Source organism: Rhinolophus sinicus, linkage group LG02 (assembly GCF_036562045.2).
Source record: "Rhinolophus sinicus isolate RSC01 linkage group LG02, ASM3656204v1, whole genome shotgun sequence".
NCBI classification, from domain to species: Eukaryota; Metazoa; Chordata; class Mammalia; order Chiroptera; family Rhinolophidae; genus Rhinolophus; species Rhinolophus sinicus.
Window position 1 is genome coordinate 110935863 of NC_133752.1, and position 16799 is coordinate 110952661.

Below are 16799 nucleotides of genomic sequence, written 5' to 3' on the forward strand. Positions count from 1 at the left end.
TTCTCTAACTGAAGGCCCCTTGCCTGGGGCCTGGTGTGCGGCAGGCACTCAATGAATGGTGGCTGAATGAGTGAAGGATGAAAAAGCAACGAACAAGCAAACAAATGAATAAACCTACAACAAGAGGCTCATTGTCACTACCCATGGAACCAAGAGTAGGTTTCAAATCTAAGGAATCCACACGTTGAAGAAAAGCTGACTTCAATTTATAGATTTATAGGTGTTTGACACAAAACAGCTCTAATATAAGCAAAGGCCCCCCAGAGTAAACACAGAGTTTTATTATTTAGCTCCAAAACACCAAACCTAAGAAACATTGGAGCAAAGGAAAAGAAAAACAAATTATTCAGGCAGAAAACCCTCCTAAAAGAATAAAATTAATTCTAAAATGATAAAATGACTATAACAAAAAAAACCCTTCTTTTTTACAAAACTAAACAAGCTTTACTAGAAATGGCTGGACACAGGGAGAAAATCACTTTGGAAACCCAGAATTTCCAATCACCCTGATGACAGCGGGAGCACTCGGAGGCTCCGCGTCCGCCCTGGGACGGAAGCCACTTTTCTGCAGACCCAGTGAGTTTCCTGTTGCACAGTCGCCCCAGTGCAGTGCTGCCCTCCTAGCTCTAAGGTGGCAGAGAGTTGGAAACTGCTCAGGTCTTTCCTCCGGAGATGTTTTCTTTCCTTCTGGAATCCTCCCCTTGTACCTTATGGCAGGTATGACCTTACGTGAAGCAATCATAACCTAGTCCTCCATGGAGATTTACGTTTCCCCCTTTCACTCAGCAAGGCTCAAGTTTGAAACTCTAGAAACCACCTTAGCATGACGAAAACTTCCACAATTACCCTAAAACACTTTTAAATCATCATTTAAGAGAAATGACTTCTTCATGGTATAGCCCTCTGTTCCATGCAATAAAGTGATTCTTAGTTCCAGTTTTGTTTTTTCAGTAGCATAAATAACATTAATTTAAAAACAGAAATAGTCACAGCCAAACATAAACATTTTAGAGGCCAACTATAATTGATTAATCAGTTATCACATAGATGCTGAATACCTGTCTTCCTTAGAACGATGTCCCCTGAGGCAGGACCTGTACACGTGTCTGAAGTACTGCTGTGCTGATACATAGCAGGTGCTCAATATCTGTTGATGCATCAATGCAGATCACCCCAAGAATGTTTTTAGATTGAACTTGGAAAGCTCATGTTTACATGTCAAAATTGTACCTTTCGCATGGAATTGTACCTATTTTCTTACCTGGAATCCCTTCACTCCTACCATTGGTCTAGCCAATTCCTCCAAAACCTTCCAAGCTTCACTCAAGCCCAACTTTTCCCAGGGAAACCTTTTCTACCACTCCAGCCCATAATAATCAGAAGCCTACAGATTAGCCCTAGTTTTCCATGTGTCTTAGTTCTGCTTTCTCAACACTGTCGAGGGAAGCCTGCGCCCACACGGAGCTGGCCATAGGCAGGAGATTAGGCTCAGTTAGTGTTTGCGGGGATGGACCAACTACACAGCCAACTGTGGTTACTTTCTTCAAATACTGCCAGTGGCCAGTGATTATAGATGTACAGCCCAATGTCTTCAGGCCACTTTCAAGTAAACTAAAGATACAACTTACAACATATAGATAGCATGTCCCACAGGGGGTGGAGGGAGAGGAAAGTATTTTCTTGGTTTGTCCTCTTTTTGATCAATTCTTAAAAACAATCCTTGTGCATTGACTATGCCCTTGTTTCCTCCCTTCAGAATGTGGGCTTTGGTGCTGTCAAAGGCTTGTATTCTGTTGGGCTCATGGGAGCACTTCCCACTAGAAGAGATGCCAGAGATCATCTCACCACCCCTCTTACAGATGAGGAAATCGAGGCCAGCCAGCCGGAGCCACTTGCCAAAGCAGCAGAGGAGAGTCCACGAGCCAGAACTCTACACTCTCACTGTCCGGGTGCAATCACCAGGGCAAGTCACCTACTTTTCCAGCCTGTTTGCTTCTCTGACACAGGGAATAAGAGTACCTGTGCCTCCTATGGTTGTCGGGGGACCGACTGAGGTGATGCACAGCTATGGCACTGGAAGCACTCATACACATCGGATATCGTCACAAGGACACGTGGCCAGGTGGTGGCTGCGCCGGGACCGCCAGGGACCGCCCAGCGCAGGCCTCACTCCCCACACCTGCGTCTGAGCTAACCTGGCAGCACTTCCCAACCGAGGACTCATGGACACTACTGAAGAGCCCTCCAACATTACCCTCCTATAGACCAGCTGATTACAGCTTATGTGAGCGACCCAGCCCCTGGGCTGCGCAAAAGGAAGGAGTGAACGTGACAGCGCAGATTTGCCCTCGCCCTCCCTCCAGATGGATGGGGACCAAGCGCACTGCACATGCACAGGAAGCAGGCCCCCCAGAGCGCGGACTCCTTGTCCTCGACAGCAAAAGGCCGCGAGGCCAGATGCCCGGGGGGGCAGGCTGCGGAGTGGGCTGGCATGCCCAAACCTCACCAGCCCGCCGGGAGCGCGGAGTTTGTACACAGCCCTTATGAGACAGCCAGAAGGTGCCCCTCGTGAGTCTGGCTATAGGGAAGTCGCCAGGGTAACTCAGCCTGGGTCACTGAGACCATAGTGTACAGAGAAGTCAGGAAAACTGCCTACAGAGGAGCCTGCCTCCAGGTCCCTGGAGCATTCTGACAGGTCCCTGTGACATCTTTCTGTGACTCACACCATCGAGGGTCTTCTTCTCTTGCTGAGAATGACCCAGGCCCACCGACAACACATACATCACTCTTGGAATGCTAAAGTACAGGCAGTAACCCTCACCTTTCTCTGTCGACCTCCTAACACTCCTCCAAATGCTTCCAGCATCTGTGTGGCAACCCCACACTTAGAATGCAGCCTGGACTCCTGGCCTGTGAGATCCAGCTCCACCCACCTCTGCACTCACCTGAGTCCCTGCTCACATTGCTCCATGTGCTCTGGCCACACCCACCAGACACCCACCCCCCCGGGGTGCTTGCCCTGCTGCCCTCACCCACAGGCTCCTCTGGCAGGCCTGCCAGCGCCCCTTGGCACCACCACATCTCAGCTCAGGGGCCCTGCCGATCGCCCACCCTGGGACTCTCTGTGCCATTGGCCCCTTGTACTTCCTTCTTCATAGTATCGACATGCTCTGAAATTATCTTATTTATTAATTGGCCTAGTTGTTTACTGATTGGCATCTCATAATATAAGCTCCTTGAGGGCAGACACCTTGTCTTTTCTGCACATTTTGTATTTCCAGCACCTGGCCTGGTACACAGCAGGCATTCAGTAAATATTTACTGACTAAACATATGAATGACTATACTGCTACCAAGTCAAATGCTCTATCATGTAGGCAAAGAGCCACAGATGTGCCAAATATAAAAATGAGCATGTGAACAGAATCCTCTCCTGGATTATGAAACATGAACAAACAGAGGTCGGGATTGGCAAAGACACATGCCAAAGGCCATCCAGCTGGTGAGAAGCAGACAAAGATCTGGACCGCAAGGCCCCTACCCCCTCATCTGGTGCTGTTACAGCCACACGTCACACGTCACGCGTGTCACACGTCACATGTGTCACACGACACACGTGTCACACGACACACGTGTCACACGACAAGTCTCCAGAGCCCCCGGTCCAGGGACAGGCCCACGTACTCACGCATTCACGCAGTTACCTTCAGCAAATATTCATTGAGCGTATTCCCTGCTTCAAGAACTGTCCTTGGAACAGAATCCATATCAAGAGTGTCGGGAGTCTTTGTGTACAACCCCAAGATTGCAGGTGGCAGTACACAAACCCCATGACTGTTCCCAGAGTGACGAAGGCCTGTCCCTGTCCCAGGAAGAGACTGCCCTGCCCAGGACGGGCCCACTGCCAGAACACGACAATGATACACAGCCTCAGAAGCGGGAAGGTTGGGCGGGGGGCGGGGGGTACACACCACTTCAGAGGGTGTGGAATAAGCTTGCTGAGTTGCCACGTGTCCACTGAGAGCTTCTCACTGTTTGGACTGAAACTTGGCAAAGATAAGTCGCTGCTGCGGTCTCTGCCAAACCCACCTCACCGGGCCCCAAGAGCCAGGGAAAAAGAGGGGGCACCAGCTTAGGAAACTGGAGGGGAACCAGGACTCCTCTCTGTGGCCCCGAGGGAGGCCTCCTGCTCCCACTGGAACCAGGAAGGACTAAGGAGATGTCAGGACTCAGCCTGCTGTGACCTGGAGCTGCCCTGCCCATGGATCTCTGGTTCTGACCACATGCCCCCTTCCTTTGGGACATGCATCTGAGGCCAGGGGCCAAGGAGGCAAGAGAGAGGGGAGGAGAGGGTCTGAGCCCCAGGACTGAGCTAAGATCTCAGACCCTCAGGGCAAAGCGACTTCCTCCGCACGAGGGGACATCGGGTGCCCAGCCCGCCAGCACCCATGCCCTCCCTGAAGCCCACTTTCTCTAAGAAGCACCGCCTGTCACAGCCCGTCCAGGCACTCAGCTGACACGTATTAAGCTCCTGTGATACTCAGGTACTACACAGCCATGGTCCCTTACTGTTAGTGAGTGTTGTGTTCCCCAGAAAGGTATGTCCAAGTCCCAACCCCCATCCCTGCGAATGGGACTCTATTTGGAAATAGGATGCTATGAGATAGACACAATCGAGTTAAGGTGAGGTGACACTGGATTAGGGTGGGCCCTAATCCCGTGACTGGTATCCTTGCAGGAGAGGGCACTGGGACCCAGAGGGCCAGACACCTGAAGGAGACGGCCCTGGGCAGGTGGAGCCGAGGCTGCAGTGACGTGCGTAGCAGCGAGCGTGATGCCGGGACACAGGCACGCAGCGGCCACCCCCGAGCGCCCAGTGAGCCAGCCCAGCCAGCACCTCCAGTCCACATTTCTGGCCGCCTGAGTGATGAGACAGAAAAATTCTGTTGTTTTAAGCCACCAAATTGTGGCCATTCGTTATGGTGGCTGGGCTAAACAAACTCTGTGAGAAACACGTACAAGTGAATGGGAGGTTAAAAGTGCTTGGACAGCTGAGATCTAGAATGCCGTGGAGATGTGGAGGGCAAAGAAGGCAAAACGTGACTTCTAGTCTGTGCTTGAGGATGAATGACACTCAGCCAAGAGCACAAACACCCAAAGTCGCTTTGTGGGGTCAGGGACGGCTTCCAGAGAGCGAGGCTGGGACACAAAGGACCCGTCTTACTTAGCTGGCAAAGCGCAGGAAACGGCGACCCCGGGGGAAACAAAGCAGAAGCCCCAAAGTGAGCAGGGAGAGACCTGCTCAGGTCCAGTGCTTCTGGAGTGTATGTGCAAGAGGGACGTGAAGAGGGGATAAACGGGTTTTCCATCGCTGCATGCAAATCACCACACACCTAGTGCTGAAGCAAAATCCCTTTGTCAGTTCACAGTGCTGTCGATCAGAGGCCAGCCGCTGTCCACTGTGTGCCAACCTGTGGAATGTTCTTCCAATGGATGGGGAAGTGGCAGCCACCCCAGCCAGCGGGTTGGGGATCACCACTGCCTAGGCCACTCTCACCCATGCTCTCCGCTTAGCCCGGCAGGAGGGGGACTCAGCCACACCTTGGCCTCCCACACCATGCTCCGCGGGGCCCACCTCCACCAACCCTGTCCGACTGCCGCCATTCAAACACATAGCCCAGCCCTCAGTTAGAATGCGCCCTCTCTGCCACCTGACCAGAATCTGAGATGTGCACTCCTGGTCCTGTGACAACCTAACCCCACGACGAGTCCTACAGCACTTGTGGCGATCTGCCGAAGCCCCCACACATGGGGTCCCCTCGTGGACACACCCATCCTTGCTGACTCTGTGTCTGACCTGATCCTAAGGGCTCAAAGACACAGGGGTGAGAGCCATTCCCAGGGGACATTTTAGCTGTACTCGTGTGTTCCAGGGTTAAACTAGACCCAGGGAGAAACGTGCAAGTGCACCGAGTGGGCCACCAACAACGGGCTCCCTGTGCCAGGGGATGGCCAGCTCCGGGCCTTCGCAGCAAGTCAGGGCATGACGGCTGTCCTCCCACCGGGCTTTCCCAGGCTCCGGCAGCCCAGCTGAGCTCTCAGCAGCAAGCAGGTTTACGGCCACACCACTCACCATCCATCTTGGAAAGGTCAGGAACTAAATTTGGAACTTGGCTTTTAGTTCTTTGCATCCCTAAGTTATCTTGAGAGGAGGCGGAGGGAAAGGTTCACAGAGGAAGGAACATGCCAAAAAAAAAAGAGTAAATAAATCAGAGGTAGGATGTATCTGTCTAGTGTACCAACAACAGTACTAACAGTTGTTGTGATAATGTAGCTACATTTACATGGCACTTCAAAATTTCCAGAGCACTTATACACATCCTCACATTTGAACCTTGCCACAACTGTGAAATAGGACACATCTGTATTTCACAGCCAAGAAATCAAAAGTCTGGGGAAGTGAAGTGACAAGGCCACGCCACTCATCAGTGGCTGAATGGGCGCCAGCACCGGGGCTGTGACTCGCAGCTCAGGGCTCGCGCGCTGCCCATCACACTGGCCCAGGGCTCAGGCCAGGACTCCACGACATTTGCACCTCCCACGGGGCGTAGCCCATGAAGCCTACATCACGAAAGGGACATGGCTCTCGCCTGGGGCTGGGTACCCCTGAGGCTCCCCACATCTGATACTTCTGGCCCTGCCATTAGACCTTACTGACTGGGGTCCCAAGAGAGCCCTAAATTCAAGTATGGGCCCAGGTAGCTCCCAGAGAGTGCTTCCAAGGACTCAGTCCCCAAAAGGCTCATTCAGGTCTTAAGCTTGTGTCTGGAAGTCAGGCTGACTCTGGGTCCCCCCACCCCAACCAAGGGTGCTAATCTATTTAGGGGGAGGCCTGGGGGCCTGTCTGGTTGAAGACCTTAGCTACCACAAATCACTGGTCTCTGGGAGAACGAGGGCCTCAAAGCCAAGTTGCCCACTCAGGCAGCAGTGGATGGAGATGAGCCACCTCCTCGCCCACCCAGGGGCTCTGGGACCACGTCCCAAGGCTTTCACAGACATGACAGTCTGAGGGCTTCATCCCCTGCATTCATTGCTGCCCTCCAAGGTGGCCCTTCGTAAAGGACCGTTACATATGTTAGAACATGTTAGTTGAGACCCCAGTAACTAAAGGGCCATATCCTCTCCTACACACCGAGGGAGGCCACATGGCATAGCAGTCAAGGGCACAGACCTAGGAGCCACAGACCTGGACTGGAACCCTAGTTCTACCTCTTCACAGCTGTGTGGTCTGGAGCAAGTCAGTTCACTTCTCTGTGCCTCACTTTCCTCATCTTTAAAATGGGGTGATTAGATTGCTGAGAAGACTAAATGTGCTCACACTGTAGCGTACTTATTACAGTGCCGACAATGCAAGTGAGGCCACACTTGTGTGGATTATTAGTCGGGAGGCGCTAATCTAACAACTCCAATCATTCAGAAACCAGTAAGGACAAAGGGAACAAAGGGGGTGAAGGAGGCTTCTGAGAAGCCAAAGTCAATGTCATGAAAGCCGTAGTTAAAGCTAATGCACTTTATTCATAAGTGTGCCTCCTCCGTCAGAATATATTTACTCTTGCTCTGCACATAACTATAATGGATTTGCTCATTTCCAAGTCCACAGGAGAGAGGGAGCAGCAAATTGAAAGTGTGGGTGCTGGAGCAGGCAGATGAGTGACAGTCGCGTCCAAAGCCCCTCTCGAATCACTGTGCTCAGGCCCTGCTGAAGGTGCTTTGCTTCCTGATGGCCTCACAATATCACAGCAGGTTCACTGGCTGAAATTTCTAATGATTGTGCAGTCCCAGAAAAAGGATAAAATGTGTTCAGAATTTTTCTTTTAAGGATACGGGGATTTCTATTTTATATTCTAGAAAGACTGTCTTCAAATATAGTTAAATTAAGAGGAGCTTGATACATGAAAGGGGTTCCATTACAGAGTGTGACTATATATGGAACATTGCCCCCCAAAATGAATACAGATGGATACAAATGGAGCAAGAGGGGTCACCATACTTAAAGACTTCAAAGTCTCATCTCCTCTCACCCCATCTGCTGGCAAAATGCAGAGAAGAAAACGCCTTCCCTCTGAAATATTTAGTGAGGAAACACTGAGTGAAACAATTGCCCCAGGCCGTCTGAGGGTTTGTGCAGATTAGAATACGCAGACTCTGGCTGGGAGTTTGCACCCCATCGGAAGCCATGCTCCTGATGAGGCCGACCTGGTGGGCACTGCGGCCTCCTGTGTGGCAACGGCCTTGCGGACGTCCTATCACGCTCCCAGCTCCATTCTTCGTCCCGTGGCATCCGTCCTCGGGGCAGGTTTCTCCTCTGTCTGTGGCTGTAACCCACTGCACGACCACGGCATGTTCCAAAGACAAGCTGTCTGGGATGGAAGGGCTGGAAAGGTTACACATGCCCTGCCTGCTGCAGGGAGCCCGGGGGCACCTTCACACACAGGGAGGATTAGGATGTCCACCTGAACATCTCCGTGACAGTGGCAGGGCGTCACAGCTACGTCTCACAGGGAAATTCATTCAATTCTCTCTGAGCTTCAGTCTGTACAGTGGGACACAACAGTATCCATTCCATAGGGTTACGAGGATACTTAAATGCATTGACATACACAAAGCACTTCGGACAGTATCTGCTCACAGAAAAAAAGTCATAAATAATGAGTATTATTACTGTGTTAAAAGACTCTGAGAAGACTTACAATAAAGTAATTTGTTTAACTTTGGTTACCTCAGCATTTACCAAATTTATTTTGCAACAGAATCAAGTTTACTTTTTTAATACCTGTTAATACTGCTACAGTGTTTAATCTTTGAAACATTTCACATCCACCTCATTCTATGCTCACAACAGCCCTCCATATTCCAGAAAACAGAGCCAAGATCCAAGCAACGGCATCATACAGTCCTGAGTTCAAATCATGGCTCTGCTACTCGCTCACCAAGTCCCATAACTTCTCTGAGATACTGTATCCTCATCGGGAAGGAAGGGACACTACAGAGCAGGGCTCACGCATTCACTCGGCCAACACTTACAAGGGCCTGGCCTGTGCTACGGCCCGCGGGCCCTGGGGCTACCACAGTGAATAAGAGGGGTAAACTGTCTACCCTGAAGGAAACACATACATAGATACTATAACTTACATTGTGGGGATTAAAAACATTCTCTGCAAAGCACTGGCCCCCCGGTGCTCACTCAATAAAGGCAATTACTACACCAAGCAGGCTGGACGACTCCCACTTGCCAGAGGGACACAAACAGAAGGTAAGTGACGACCTAAGGCCACACAGTTCAGGTCTCTCTTCGTAGGTCAGCACCTGCCACCCTGGCTACAGAATAGCTGTTAAGACAAACCCAGGTGCCACTCAGACCAGCTCCATCGGGATCTCAGAGGGGAGGACTGACTCAGTTTTCCCAGTCACTGAGGGATGAGCCCCTCGGACTGTATCACGCCTGTGTCAATCTAAGTCTCTCATCTACAGAGGGCGCCAAAAAAAATGGGTACACATTTCAAGAGAGGAAAAAACTGTATTAAAGGTGTAATACTCAATATATACCAACAACAAAAGATAAATACAAGTCATGTGTACACATTTTTTTGGCACCCGAGTATAGACAGACTCCTGCGTCCTTCTCCAAGTCCCGCCCCGCCTGGCACTGCCCAGCACAGAGGATATGCATGTGAGGCACTAGCCACGTGGCCTGTTACCTGCAATTACCTGTTAGTGCATTTTGTAACCCCAGTACTTCTGTAAAGTGTGCGTGTGCCTGGTGCATTAGGCTGACACATACAAGAGAGCAATAATAAATCTCATTTTGGTGTGACCATTATTGTTGATGTATGAAAGCCCCACAAAGACTTCTCGCTCTCAGGCAAACCTGATGATAAACGAAGTCACATCTCACAGCAGGAAGATGAGGGACACCCCAGCTGGGATTGTGACTCCCTTCTCAGACAGAGGCTCTGATGTGGGGCCCACACGTCCTCTCGAAGCCTGGTGGAAGGCCTCACACGCAGCTCAGAACTTGAGGTAGTCTAAACGCAGGACCCCATGGTTGGGGTGGGGATGGGGGAACCTCCATTTCACTGTGCCTCAGACACACCCCGCTCCCTGCGCTATGACTGGGAAGGGACGCAGGGCTGTTGCAGGCACAAAGACTTGTGGGAGATTGGAATGGAGTCCTCACAGCCCCAAGGCTCTCCCTCCAGGCTTCCCTCGTTCTCTAGTGAGACATCAGGGGTGGGCGTGCACACACCCTCCAGTCCTGCGGGATTAGAGGTGCCAGAAACAAGAACTTTTGGGTCTCCCCTCCCATCCTTCTGAGGCTAAAGCTAGCTTGAAGTGCCACTGATCTGGGCTTACCCACAGGAAGCAGGCAGAGGGGAAGGGCTTTGAGTTCGGAAGGACAACACACATCCGCCTATGCCAAGCATTTTTGTAAGCATTTACCTATGTTACCTCATTAATCCACGCAACCTGCCTATGACACCACTCTTATTACCACCCCAATTTCACAGCAACAAATGGGGGAATCTGACAGCACAGATTCCTTCCTAGTCTAGCTCAAGCTCCTCTGATAAACTCATTGCACCGTGAGCTCTTTCCCCACACATCCCCAAGGAGAAGAAAAGCCCAGCCCCCAAACTACGCCTTCCCTTCTCCACTCCATCTCCACTTAAGCCTGGCTCTTGCTCAGAAAGTACACAGCACTGTTCTTTGCACAAGGTCAAATGCCAAATAATTCTCTTAATATTTCAACTCAAGCCAAGCCTTTGTGAACTTCGGGGTTTGCAGAGAACTGGGAGTTTTCCACACACAATGAGTTTGCTCTGCTCACAGAGGTTGTTCAAGAGACATCATACAATTTACCTCCTGGGTAACAGCTATTGCTAGGACAGGTCCACAGCTGCTGTATTATAAATGACGTACTGCATAGTAGGTGGCAATGTCAATAACAAGATTGTGAATGATAAGAAAGAAACACTGTGTCACGGGCCAGTTCAGGTTTCATTAGCTTCACTAGCATGAGGAGAAGATAACAAAGATGATGGATTTGGGTGCAAAAGTCTATGTTAGATGGAGCATAAAACAAACTGACTTTTGTGTAAATAATGAGAAAAAGATCTAGAAAAATTCTATACTGACATATTTTTCATCTCTTGGAAAGAGAAGAAAGCAAAGTGCTAGACAAATAAATGGGGGTTAAATTAAGCAGGTGGAAGAAAGGGAAGGGCTGGGAGAGAATGGATGGGAACTGGGAAATTTGCAAGAGAAAGCGTGAGGCCAACATGGGCAGATGTGGACATGCAAGTGCTCGTGAAAACAAAACTCTTCTATTTCCGGGACAGTGTGAGTGTGCTTTGCTAAAGAGATTATTCTTGAACCCAACAGCGTAGGCAAAGTCTGGGCAGCTGCCATGTCTCATCTTTCTGTCTGGATCCCGGAGAGCTGTGGGTCTAGAGGAGCCAAGCGGACAGCAGTCCGTGGTCCCTGCACCCTGGGCACCAGGAGCCTGTTCACAATACAGACGCCCGGGCCCACTGCAGACTCCCGAGCGGACATCTCTGGGGCAGGGCCTGGGGGTCTGCATTGTAGCCGCTCTCCATGTGATTCTGTGCTGTCAGTGCGTCATTATCTCCCCTTTCCTAGTCCTCAGAGCAGGATTCGGACGCGGCAATTCTTTATTTTAAGAATATGAATGTACTATCAGAGCAACGGGGGAGTTCTCCAGCTTCACTTCGGTGGTACTTAAATGATCCAGGGAGCACATTCTGGCAGGACAAGGCAGACGTTTCAGTCAGTCCCTGAAGCTCAGCAGTCGTTAGCACCCCTCCTTCCAGGCGTCGGGAGGCTGCAATGCAAGTGAAAGTCCTCTCCTCCTGCCCAAGCCCGAAGCCCCAAGCTCAGCTCCTCTCCTCACCGTCAGGCCAGTCCTCTTGGCAGTGGCCGTGACTTGTCATAAAGACAAGTCTGCACTAGCAACCAGTCGCTCGGTACAGTGTTAAGCACTGTTCCCTTAGCTTCCAAGACTCCACTCTGGGTTCCCCCCACCCCCACTGCACCCCCACATGCCACGACCTCTCCTCTTCCCCTACCATCCCCCCAGCCCACGTTGGGAGCCCTCGGAGTTCCAGTCTTGGCGGTCAGCTCCTCTCACTCTCCACCCTGCTGAACTGCTCCGGCTTCCATCCATCCTCCTGCTGCCCCCAAGTTCTCTCTTCAGCACGAACCGCGTCCTGAGCTTCCGACCACCCGTATCTACTGACTACTGGACATCTCCACCTGCACGTTCTACAGGCTCCCCACTTACCCAATTACAAATTGTACCCCTCCTTCCCTTCCCCTGAACTGTGACCTTTCACCTGAAGTACCGCTCCTGGCTAATGGCACCTGGTTACTCACATCACCATCCTGGGAGTCAGCTCTCTCCTTCATCCCCAGCAACCACCTGGGCACAGGTCCAGGCAGGTTTCCCTGCTACACCCACCAGCACCTCTTCTCCAGCCCTGCTGGCACTATGTCCTGGACGGCTGCAGTTTCCTTTTCTCTTCACACACACTGAGGCCTCCCTCTGGATCACCATCCTCTGGACCCACACCGCCTGCTCTGAAAATCCCGGGGTCTGCTCATCACCTGCAGTTGTTTGGCTACTGGCAGGGGCCATGGAGCCCCTCATCACCTGGCTCTCCTCACTCCCTGGAAACCAGCACCCCAGGCTTTGGTCATGAAGGGCTCGACCACAGACCTCTGCACATGTGTGCACCTCAGCCTGAAATGCCTCCTGGGGTCTGGAAATCACCTCTGATTGGGAGATGCAACCCTTTGTCCTCCCGTGTTAAGTAAGCCTTCTGTTATTCCCTCCCAATAGCCAGAAATCAGCACTTTCTCCCTGACACCCACACCCCTTACAAGACCTTTCGCTATTGGCAAACATCTGTTTACATGTTTACCTTCCCTCTTAGACACACGGTCTGCCTGTTGAACTATCCCAAACATAGTGCCCGGCTCTCGGGATGGATGTTTGCAAGCCATGATAGCACATATAACTGTGTGCCAAGACCACACTGGGTATTCCGTCGTCACTGTCTGCCTTACTCTTCCTGAGAACCCTGCCAGGGAACAGCCCCTCTGCCTACAGACCGGGGAACTTAGGTCCAGACAGACACATCAACTTCAGATTAAGATTCAGTCACAAAGTGCTGGAGCCAAGATTCAAACCCAGGTCTGCCCAACTCAAAGTCTTCTCTATCCAAGAGGCCCATAGCTCCCAAACCTGACTGATCATTAGCCCTCCCCGGCCACCAATGTGGAATTTTTAAAAGGCGTATTCTTAGGCCATATCCCAGAACTCCTAAATTTGAAGCAGATCCACCAAAGCATAGGAGTCTGTACAATTCAGGCTCTCCAGGTGGGTGTAATAGTCAAGCTGGTTCCAGGCATCGCTGCGCTGGATGTATTGCAGGAATACTAGTCCAGGCCTTTGGGAAAAGCTCGGAACTGGAGACGTTAAGTCCAGGCATGACTTACCCAGAAAAGGAATATAAAATTGTGGCAGTAGCTGAGCTCACCAAGGGGAGAGTACAGAAAGAGAAAATAAGAGGGCCAGGAGAGAACAGGTTCCTCTAGAAGCAGGAGGAGGACCTAAATGAACCAGGAAACAGTGGAGAGATAGGAGGAGACTCAATGGTAGCTGTGTCCCAGCGCCAGGGGGTAAGAGTTTTGCAAAGGGTCAGCTGACCACATAAGATGCTGCGGAGAGCAGGAGGGGGGCCCGGACCATAACCCGCATATGGCACATGTCCGTGGGGCAGAAATAATACCCTGAGCTACAAGCTGAGGGGGGTTTTGTTTGGTGGTTGGTTTCAGGAGTTTTCTAATAGTCCTTGGTCACCACGCATCCCCCCCCACCCCGTTGGTGGCCTTCACAGCCCCCAGGGAGGTATGACACAGTGGGAGCGCAGAGGGCAGGCCTCAGACTCCAGTTCAGGGGCTCAGGAACATAGGTCAGGGCATGCACAACAGCCTGGGAGACCACAGGAGGCGTCCCCTGGGCAACCCTGTCCCAAACAGAGGTCCCACGATGGCTGACATGGGGTATCAGCCAGGAAACAAGCGAGTGAGACCCTGCGGCCAGTCCTTGGGAAAGGGCCCTGGAAACCTCCCCTGTCCCTATTCTGCAAGCCCGAAGTGTGAGACATCTAGAGGGGGCACAGCCTGTGCTGGGGAGCAAGAGGCCACGCCGCCTGCACGGACCCAAGACCAAGGCCCTCTACATGGGGCAGGGCCGTCTCATCAGTGGGGACTGACCACACCAGGAACCCCAGAATACAAGGGCCCCACAAAGCCCCGAGGACTAAGCTGCGGCTCCAGGAGGGGTTTGAGAGCCCTGTATTTACAGACACGAGGTTTATGCCAAATGAAGTCTCAAATCAAACATTAAGTTCCGTTATAGGACAGCAAAAACAAGTTACAGTTCTTCCCGTCCTGAGTTTGCCAACTGATCTGTTGCATTCCAGAAACAGGGATGGGAGAGAGACGAGGAGCTGAGGAGAGAGCAGAATCGAACTGGCGGACGTGGCAAACGCAGCCTCTTCCTCAAAAAGAAATAAAAATAAAACATTTTTCAATTTAAAATTGTAAATTTTTTAAAATTTGAACTTCCACCAAAAGAAATTCAGGGCTAGAGCTAGCAGAATCAGGAGAGAGAGAGAGAGAGAGAGAGAGAGAGAGAGAGAATTTAGAATGAAGGAAACCGGAGCATGCGTCCTTAATTTAGTTAAGTCACTGCCCACCCATGGCTTGAAAGAGGTAGAAACTGCCTTAGCAGCTAGAGGCCCCTTTCAAACTCCCACACTTTCTTCTGCACCCCCAAATTCCTCAAGTAACACCACTGACAAAGTTCACTGGCTGCCCCCACTGCCCCTCCCCCTCTACCTGCCTACCCTCCTTTGGAAGGATTACAGGAGCAACAGCCCTGAGAGACCTTGAGAGGCTAAGGTTTGCAGACCGGTATTATTTTTTAAAAAAAAAGAAAAAAAGAAGAAAAGAAAGAAAGAAACAGCTTCACTGAGGTGTAATTCACACATAAAACTCACCCATTATAGATATATGACTCAACGATCTTCAGTCAGGTTGTGCAGCTGTGCAACCCTGACCACCACCTCATCTTAGAACATGTCCACCCTCCGTCTGGGCTTTGACAAAACCCACCGTCCCTCCAGCACTCTCTGTACCTGGCAACCTCACTGCAGCGAATCCAACAATAATCCAACACGACCCCTCGCTCTCCTCTCCCGCTGGTCCCTCTACCTCCAGAGGCTGGGGGCTCATGGACCTGCCAGGCCAGGCTTCTTCCCTGCCCCCCGGGTGGCCCTGCCAATCCCCCTGGGGACTGTGGGAAGAGGGGCTTTTCTGGGGCCATCTCTGGAGCCTGAGACAAAACCAAACTCCTCCACCCTCTGCTTTGGCCTAGAGTAGACCCAGAGCTTCACTGGCCTCAGAAAAAGACGGATTTTTTTTTTTTTCCAGTTGCAGATTCAGTGCTAACTAAGCTGCAGGGGTTTCAGGAGGAACGTGGTAACAAGGGACAGAATGGACACACAGAGAAGAAGCGTGTCGGAGGGAGGGGAGGAGTGCCTGCCTTTCCAGGGTCATTTGGGAGATGTTTCACTTGTATTTATTTTGACACAGTGAAGATTTCTTGCCTGTTAAGAGACACAGTCACGCCTCAGAAGGCCACGTGGACTGCCACTAGTGCTCTGCCTGCCGGCTCCGGCCATGTCATCACTCAGCGCTTGCTGGCCAGCTCTGGACCCTGTCCCCAACAAGTAGTCCCAGCCAAGCCGGAAGACTCAGAGCCTGGCTCCCACCAAACACTTCCCCCAACATGGAGCTGGGGCTAATTAAAAAACTGGGAAAACGGCAGAGAAGTTGAAAGTGTGCATCACATGTGTCTGCAGAAGGGGCCAAAGAAAATGTCAAAGGTTAAAAAGCAAAAGAATTCCACCCGTGATATCATCAGTGGCTGTCAGCAGCAGAAAGAAGAACTTCGTAACCCTCCTGCTTCTTTTAGAAACCATCGGACCGTCCAATCCCTCTAATGAGAGGATGGTGCCGGCGCCAGGGGAAAGACGGGAATCGCAGGACAGTGACGGTGTCCATGCAGGGAGCAGAGCGACAGGGTTTCCTGCTCGCCTGGCGCACAGGCATCCCCGAGTGCCCCGCGTTTGCCAACTGCATTCCAGAGCTCCTCCCCTCCCATGCCCAGACGGAGCAAAGGCCGCTGTAATGACTTCACGCTCAGCCAAAAGTAAACACTCTCCACACTTTTTCCATGGACAAGTTCTAACCCCAAACTGCCAGCACCGGCCTCCCAACAATCCAAATGGAAAGCTGCCTTTCCCAAGAAAATAAAACCTTTTCAACTAAATAATACATCTTGGCTGCAAAAGCAAACTTTCCTAAAAGCTTCCTAGAAATTATTTATCATGCAACGGCACTGCAGGTCACCTGGGCAAGCCCACCACTGAACAAAGACCCTTAAATACAACAGACGATCCGAGAATAGCTCGCTCCACAAACACCTGCCCTGACACATATGCAGCACATTTCACAGACTCACAGGACATGCTACTCACTACACACACACACACACACACACACACACACGTGCACACACACGCGCACACCCCCCCCCACAGCTCACTACCACCTAACTGGAACACTCTTTCTGAGAACAGGCTGTGATC

At 51.4% G+C, this 16799-nt stretch overlaps 1 protein-coding gene across 39 annotated transcripts in view; it reads right to left on the minus strand.

Moving 5' to 3' along the window:
• The window catches only part of CACNA1C (calcium voltage-gated channel subunit alpha1 C), a 727463-nt gene that overhangs the window by 566797 nt on the left and 143867 nt on the right, over positions 1 to 16799 (minus strand). The window lies entirely within an intron of this gene.